General features: G+C 48.8%; 1 long non-coding RNA gene across 2 annotated transcripts; it reads left to right on the plus strand.

Moving 5' to 3' along the window:
• The first annotated feature begins 630 nt into the window (after positions 1-630).
• Positions 631-4345, plus strand: LOC112815371 (uncharacterized). 2 transcript variants are annotated; one of them, XR_012376636.1, is made up of 2 exons: positions 631-732; positions 4016-4345. It is a non-coding gene; the product is annotated as an uncharacterized lncRNA (long non-coding RNA). The 2 variants fall into 2 exon arrangements; XR_003205966.2 differs by having other exon boundaries at positions 672-732; positions 4004-4345.
• The last annotated feature ends 1702 nt before the right edge of the window (positions 4346-6047 follow it).

The raw sequence follows: 6047 nt of genomic DNA on the forward strand, positions 1-6047 counted from the left end.
CTGCAATCTAAGAAGGATGAGGGCAATTACTGTGTTCATTTACTGCCATATACCCCAGTGCAGAGAACCGAGCCTGGGATATAAGATGCCTCCTGAGTATGTATTGGAGGAATCCACAGGCATTTTTCCTCACCTACGCGGTGCAACCGAAGGCGCACGAACGTGAAAATGTGAACTAGGTCGCCATCCAGTGGCCAGGACAGGATACCACACCCACTAGAGGAGGAAAAACAGCATGTAGAGAACCGCACAAAATGACCCCATTTCTGGAAGAAATGAAAGACATTCCAGGGAGAAACATTCCGATGATGTGAATATGTTTTCACGGGAGTGTGTTTGCAGGCGGAAAGTGTCGGGGAAATAAGCACTTATTGCCAGTGTAACGGGGGGCTCAGGGCTTGCTCAGTGGCCACGCCCCCAACCACACCCCTGGGCCTCGTTCGGCCTCTAGCCACGCCCTAGGGGCGGTTCCAGTCTCAACCACGCCCATAGTGCCATTCGGGCTTCAGACAGGCCCTAAGGCGGTGGATCCGGGGACTGGACCCAATCGCTCTCCAGAGGGCGGGGGGAACTAGCGTCTATCTGCTCGCCGATTGGAGAATGAGGCTCGCCCCTCCCATCGTTGAGGCTCCACCAATCCAGAGACCCAGGCTTGCCTTCTTTTCCGCTCCCGGCAGCCCCGGAACCGGAAGCGAAAGCGCCGATCCGGCTTCTGCCGGCGGCGGCGCGGTGGTTCGTCTCTGCGGACGTTTGCCTTTCCTGGGCCTGGGCGATTCAGTGTCCGCTGCGGGGCCCGGCCCCGTCTCCGCTGGACGCCGGGGCTGGGTCAAAGGGCGGGGTCCAGCCTGCGTGGAGGCCCCTGGGGCGGGGCGCCCCCCGACCGCCGGGACGCTGGGGCCCGGCCGAGCCCCGGCTGGAGGAAGGGCCGGTGTGGGTGCGGGGTAAATGCCGCCTGGCTCCCGTGGGCTCGGAGCAGCGCAGGGCCGCGTGCAGAGGGGCAGCGTCGCGAATGGGCTGCGCTGTGGACCCAGGTCCCATTTCCTTGGAAACCACAAAGACAGAGATGTGGGTTGTTGTGTCCGGAGACCCCTTATCTGAGCCTCCGCACGTGGTGGGAAATGCAGCCCGGTTCCCCGGTGTCCAAGGGAATCGGACCGTCCCCGCAAGAGACGGACGCTTCCTTCTTAACGGACAGAGTGTCCGGCGAGTTCGAAGGGGCGGGATGGCTCCAACCGGAGAAAGGTTTCCTGCTAATTTTGCAGCTGGCTTTACTGCCTCTGTCCTCTCCGGCCTCTGAATGTCAGGGCAGGGACTTAACCTTTCTCAGCTGATTTTTCCTATCGTTCGTATCCATGGCACTGAGACGTTGTGCTCGGCTGGGCGCCAGCCTTGGGCTCCATCCTGGCCCCAAGCCGATGATGTCACGCAATTTGTCGAGCCCTTCAGAGCCTCAGATTGCACATCTGTGAAATGAGAGTACATAACGGTACCTGCACTGGGCAGGTTAACGAGTGCTGTGCAAAGTGTTGGTTATTGTTAATAATGTCAGCTCATCATCATGGGCATCCTCACATTCAAGTCTTAGACCCCTGACTCTACGTAGCAGAATGACAAGTGGCTATGACCGTGGGCTTTGACCCAAATAATGGGTAAAATGAGACCAGGGATTCCCACCCTGAGGACGCTTTTATCCCCAGGTAACATTTGACAATGTTGGAAGATACAGTGGTGGTGACACCTGGGTTAGTGGGGTATTGCTGCTCGCCTTGGGTGGTTGGAAGCTGGAGATGCAGCTCAGCACCCTCCGGTGAGCAGGTCGGCGCCCCCAGTGTTTAATGTGCCCACCCTGAGATGCTGTGTTTGCATGGAGTAGACAGACGTTCACCAGGCATATATCATTGTTACTAATATGACTCTATTACTGATGAATTTTCATGGAGAAATGGTTTTCCAGATCCAGGTTAATTTCCTCAGGTCCAGGTTATTTCCTTAATCTCAACGAGGCAGCTAGACTATTTCTTTTTCACGAAATAATTTTCAAACAAAAGTACAGAGGTGATAATTTTAACATGTACCCATATTTGCTACAAATGTTTGTACAGATAAACAGTACACAAAACAATACGTAAAAAATAAACTAAAAACAGCACTGATAGGGGCGCCGGGGTGGCTCAGTCGTTAAGCGTCTGCCTTCGGCTCAGGTGCTAGTCCCAGGGTCCTGGGATCAAGCCCTGCGTCGGGCTCCCTCCTAATGTCCATCAGATTTAGTGTTGATTATACATCAGGGTTTCTCAAACTCACTGCCTCCCTGGCCCAGATGCTAGGAGCCATCCCACTGGTGACAACCAGAAATGTCTCAGATGTTGCCAGTGTCCCTGAGGGGCAAACTCACACTTGGTTGAGTACCAGCTTTATACGGAGGTGTGATTACGTCCTTACCGCTGCCCTGTACATACCGTGACTTATTTAACAGTTTTATTGGTGGTGGTGTTTTAGTCTGTTTTGTCAGTGTTTTACTTTTGCACATACCGCCCATCCTTGCTCCGGAATCCTGCGGGCAGCTGTGGAAGGGGTCCAGGGGAGGAACTGCACGGTTTGGCTGCTGTATTTGGGAGCTGCATGTTTACAAATCTCGATTTCTCTGGAACACTTACATGACTTGTGCAGCTGTGTGAGCATATTCTCCTGGAGAACAATGGGGCAAAGTACGGTCCCAGTTGGTGCCTGTGAAAAGCAAGGCTCCTTCCACACCAGTCCCTAGTCACTTAGTCGAGCCCCTAAAAAGGCACCAAAACCTCCAATTGCTTGTATGGGTTTTCAGGGCTCCGCACATACAATCCTATGTCCTTTAAGCCCAAGGAGACAATTAGTGGGTATTTTAAATTGCAATGAAATTTAATTTAAATTTCATTGCAATAAGATTGTCCTGGAGCAGCCTGCAGGGCCTGAGAAGAGCTGTTTTTACCCAATGTTGGCCAAGACGTGGAAGTACCATAACTCTGGAGTTCATGGTCACCTGCAAGGGTTGACTCAGTTGTCAATCGTGTGGCTATTCAAATTATTCACTGAAACCCCTGTCTCTTTTGAAGCTGCCTTCTATGGCAAGATTCCCTGGCTGGGTTTTGCAGAACTCCCTTCTCAAGAAGATTTGATTCTTCTGTCATTTTTATGCACATTTATTTTCTTCCAGTTATTTCTCAGAATTCATTCTTGCAATTCTCTGTTCCCCTCAAGCTGTGATTTTTGTGGTGTTTCTTTCAGTAGTGTGTGCTGTCCCGCGTGGTAGCAACATGAGGCCATTTCAAAAAATTGTATTTTAGAGTTCAGTGTTGTGTGGTTTTTTTTTTTAATGGCTTTACTGAAATATAAAGTGTAAAATTTGGTGGCTTTTAGCATCCACAGAATTGTACAACCATGACTACAATTCTGGAATATTTTCATCACTTCCAAAAGAAGCTCTGTACCCTTTAGCTACCACCATACTGTCTCCCTGTCCCCCACCCCCAGCCCTAAGCAACCACTCATCTATTTTCTGTCTAGAGATTTCCCTGTTTGGGATATTTCATATGAATAGAGTCATACAATATGTGATCTCTTGTGATGGGCTTTTTTCATGAAGTTTTCAAGGTTCATCCACATAGTAGTGTATATCAGTGCTTTATATCTTTTTTTTTTTTAATTATTTGAGAGAAAGTGAGAGAGAGCACAAGAGTGGGTAGGGTCAGAGGGAGAAGCAGACTCCCTGCTGAGCAGGGAGCCAGATGTGGGACTCCATCCTGGGACTCCGGGATCATGACCTGAGCCGAAGGCAGTCGCTTAACCAACTGAGCCACCCAGGCGCCCAGTGCTTTATATCTTTTTAAGACTGAATGACAGGGGATATTCCAGGGCGTGGTTGGGCCATATTTTGTTCATACATTCAGCTGCCAGTGGACATTTGGGCCATTGTGAGTAATGCTACTGTGAACATTTGTGTACAAGTATCCTTTTGAAACTTTTTCAGTTCTTTTGTTAGATGCTGTTAAAGAGACAGTAGGACTAAAACGGAGTCACTTGTGGCAAGGCCATGTCACCAAACAGAGGATTAACAGCTGACCAAACTGCAGTTCAGCCTCTCCCAGGAATGTAAGCTCCGCCAGGCAGCTGATGGACCCCTTGTGTCCCCGAAAGGTGACCTCGCCTGAAACCAGTCCACTCTGCTAATGACCTCCTTGTGTCTCTCTCCCTCTGTCTATGAAAACCTTCCATTTTGCACAGCTCTCCGGAGCTCCTTTCTGTTTGCTAAGATGACATGTTGCCCCATTCATGAGTCATTAAATAAAGCCAATAAGATCTTTAAAACTTACTCAGATAAATTGTGTTTTCCAGCAATCCTGAGAGTAGAATGGCTGGGTCATATGGAAACTCTATGTTTCATCATGTGAGGAGCCGCCAGACTGTTTCCCACAGCAGCTATACTATTTTACATCCCCAATAGCAGTGAATGAAGATTCTGATTTTCCACATCATTGTAGACACTTGTTACTGTCTGTCTTTTTGATTGTAACCATCCTAGCAAGTGCAAAGTGTTATCTCCTGTGTGTGTGTGTGTGTGTGTGTGTGTGTTTAATATTTTATTTATTTGAGAGAGTGAGAGAGATCACAGAGGGAGAGGGAGAAGCCAACTCCCCTTTGAGCGGGGAACCTGACTCGGGGCTTGATCCCAGGACCCAGAGATCATGACCTGAGCCAAAGGCAGAGGCCCAACCAAGTGAGCCACCCAGGTGCCCCCTCCTTGTGGTTTTGATTTGCATTTTCCTGGTGACTGATGATGTTCAGCATCTTTTCATGTGCTAATTGGCCCTCTGGATATCTTCCTGGGAGAAATGTTCACATCCTTTGCCTTTTTTTATTGGATGACTTATCCTCTTATTGAGTTGTGGGAGTTCTTTATGTATTCTAGATATAATTCCCTTGTCAGGGATGTAATTTGCAAATATTTTCTCCTAGGCTGTGGATTGTCTTCACTTTCTTGAATATGTAAGCATATCCCCAGGCCTGCCCCAGCCTCTCCTTCAGCACCTTGGGCCAGCCCCTGGCACCAGAAGCATCCTGCCTAGAACCTGGAAGAGGCTGGGGCTGGTCCCCAGACGGGGAAGTGGGGAGTGTTGGGAGTGTGTAGGGGCAGGGGGACAGGGTAGGGGCTTCCCTGGGAGTGATGGGACTCTAACAGCTGTTCAGAGCTTGAGGGAGGCAGCAGAAGGGACGGGCACTCACAGTCACTCCCCGTTCACATTGGGATATATTATATATTTTTTTAAAGATTTTATTTATTTATTTGACAGATAGGGAACACAAGAAGGGGGAGTGGGAGAGGGAGAGGGAGAAGCAGGCTTCCCGCCGAGCAGGGAGCCCGATGCGGGGCTCGATCCCAGGACCCCGGGATCATGACCCGAGCCGAAGGCAGACGCTTAACGACTGAGCCACCCAGGCGCCCCTGGATATATTATATTTATTACATATGCTTTTTATTAATATGGGTTTTTTGTTGTTGTTGCTCTCCACGGGAATCTAAGAAGGATGAAGGCAGGGATTTTTGTGGTCATTTACTCTATCCTTCAGTGCAGAGAACAGTCTGGGTCATAGAAGATGCTTGATGAGCACAGTTGACCCTTGAACAACATGGGCTTGAACTGTGCAGGTCCACTTATATGCAGATTTTTTAAATAAACACAGTGCCAAAGTGTAAATGTATTTTCCTTACGATATTTCTTAATATTTTTTTCTCTAGCTTACTTTATTGTAAGAATATGGTGTATAATACATATAGCATACTAAATACGTGTTAATTGTCTGTGTTACAGTAAGGTTTCTGGTCAACAGTGGGCGATTATTAGTTAAATTTGGGGGGAGTCAAAAGTGACACACAGATTTTCAACTGTGTGGGACATCAGAGCCCCTAACCCCCATGTTGCTCAAGGGCCAAGTGTTTTTAGGGGAATAAGTATATTCATTTTTGCTTGTTCATACACAGAACATCTTTGGAAGGTTACACGAAGTGCTGGTAA

The sequence above is a fragment of the Callorhinus ursinus genome, unplaced genomic scaffold (assembly GCF_003265705.2).
Source record: "Callorhinus ursinus isolate GAN/ISIS: 27379988/994484 unplaced genomic scaffold, GSC_fseal_2.0 scaffold77, whole genome shotgun sequence".
Classification (NCBI taxonomy): Eukaryota; Metazoa; Chordata; class Mammalia; order Carnivora; family Otariidae; genus Callorhinus; species Callorhinus ursinus.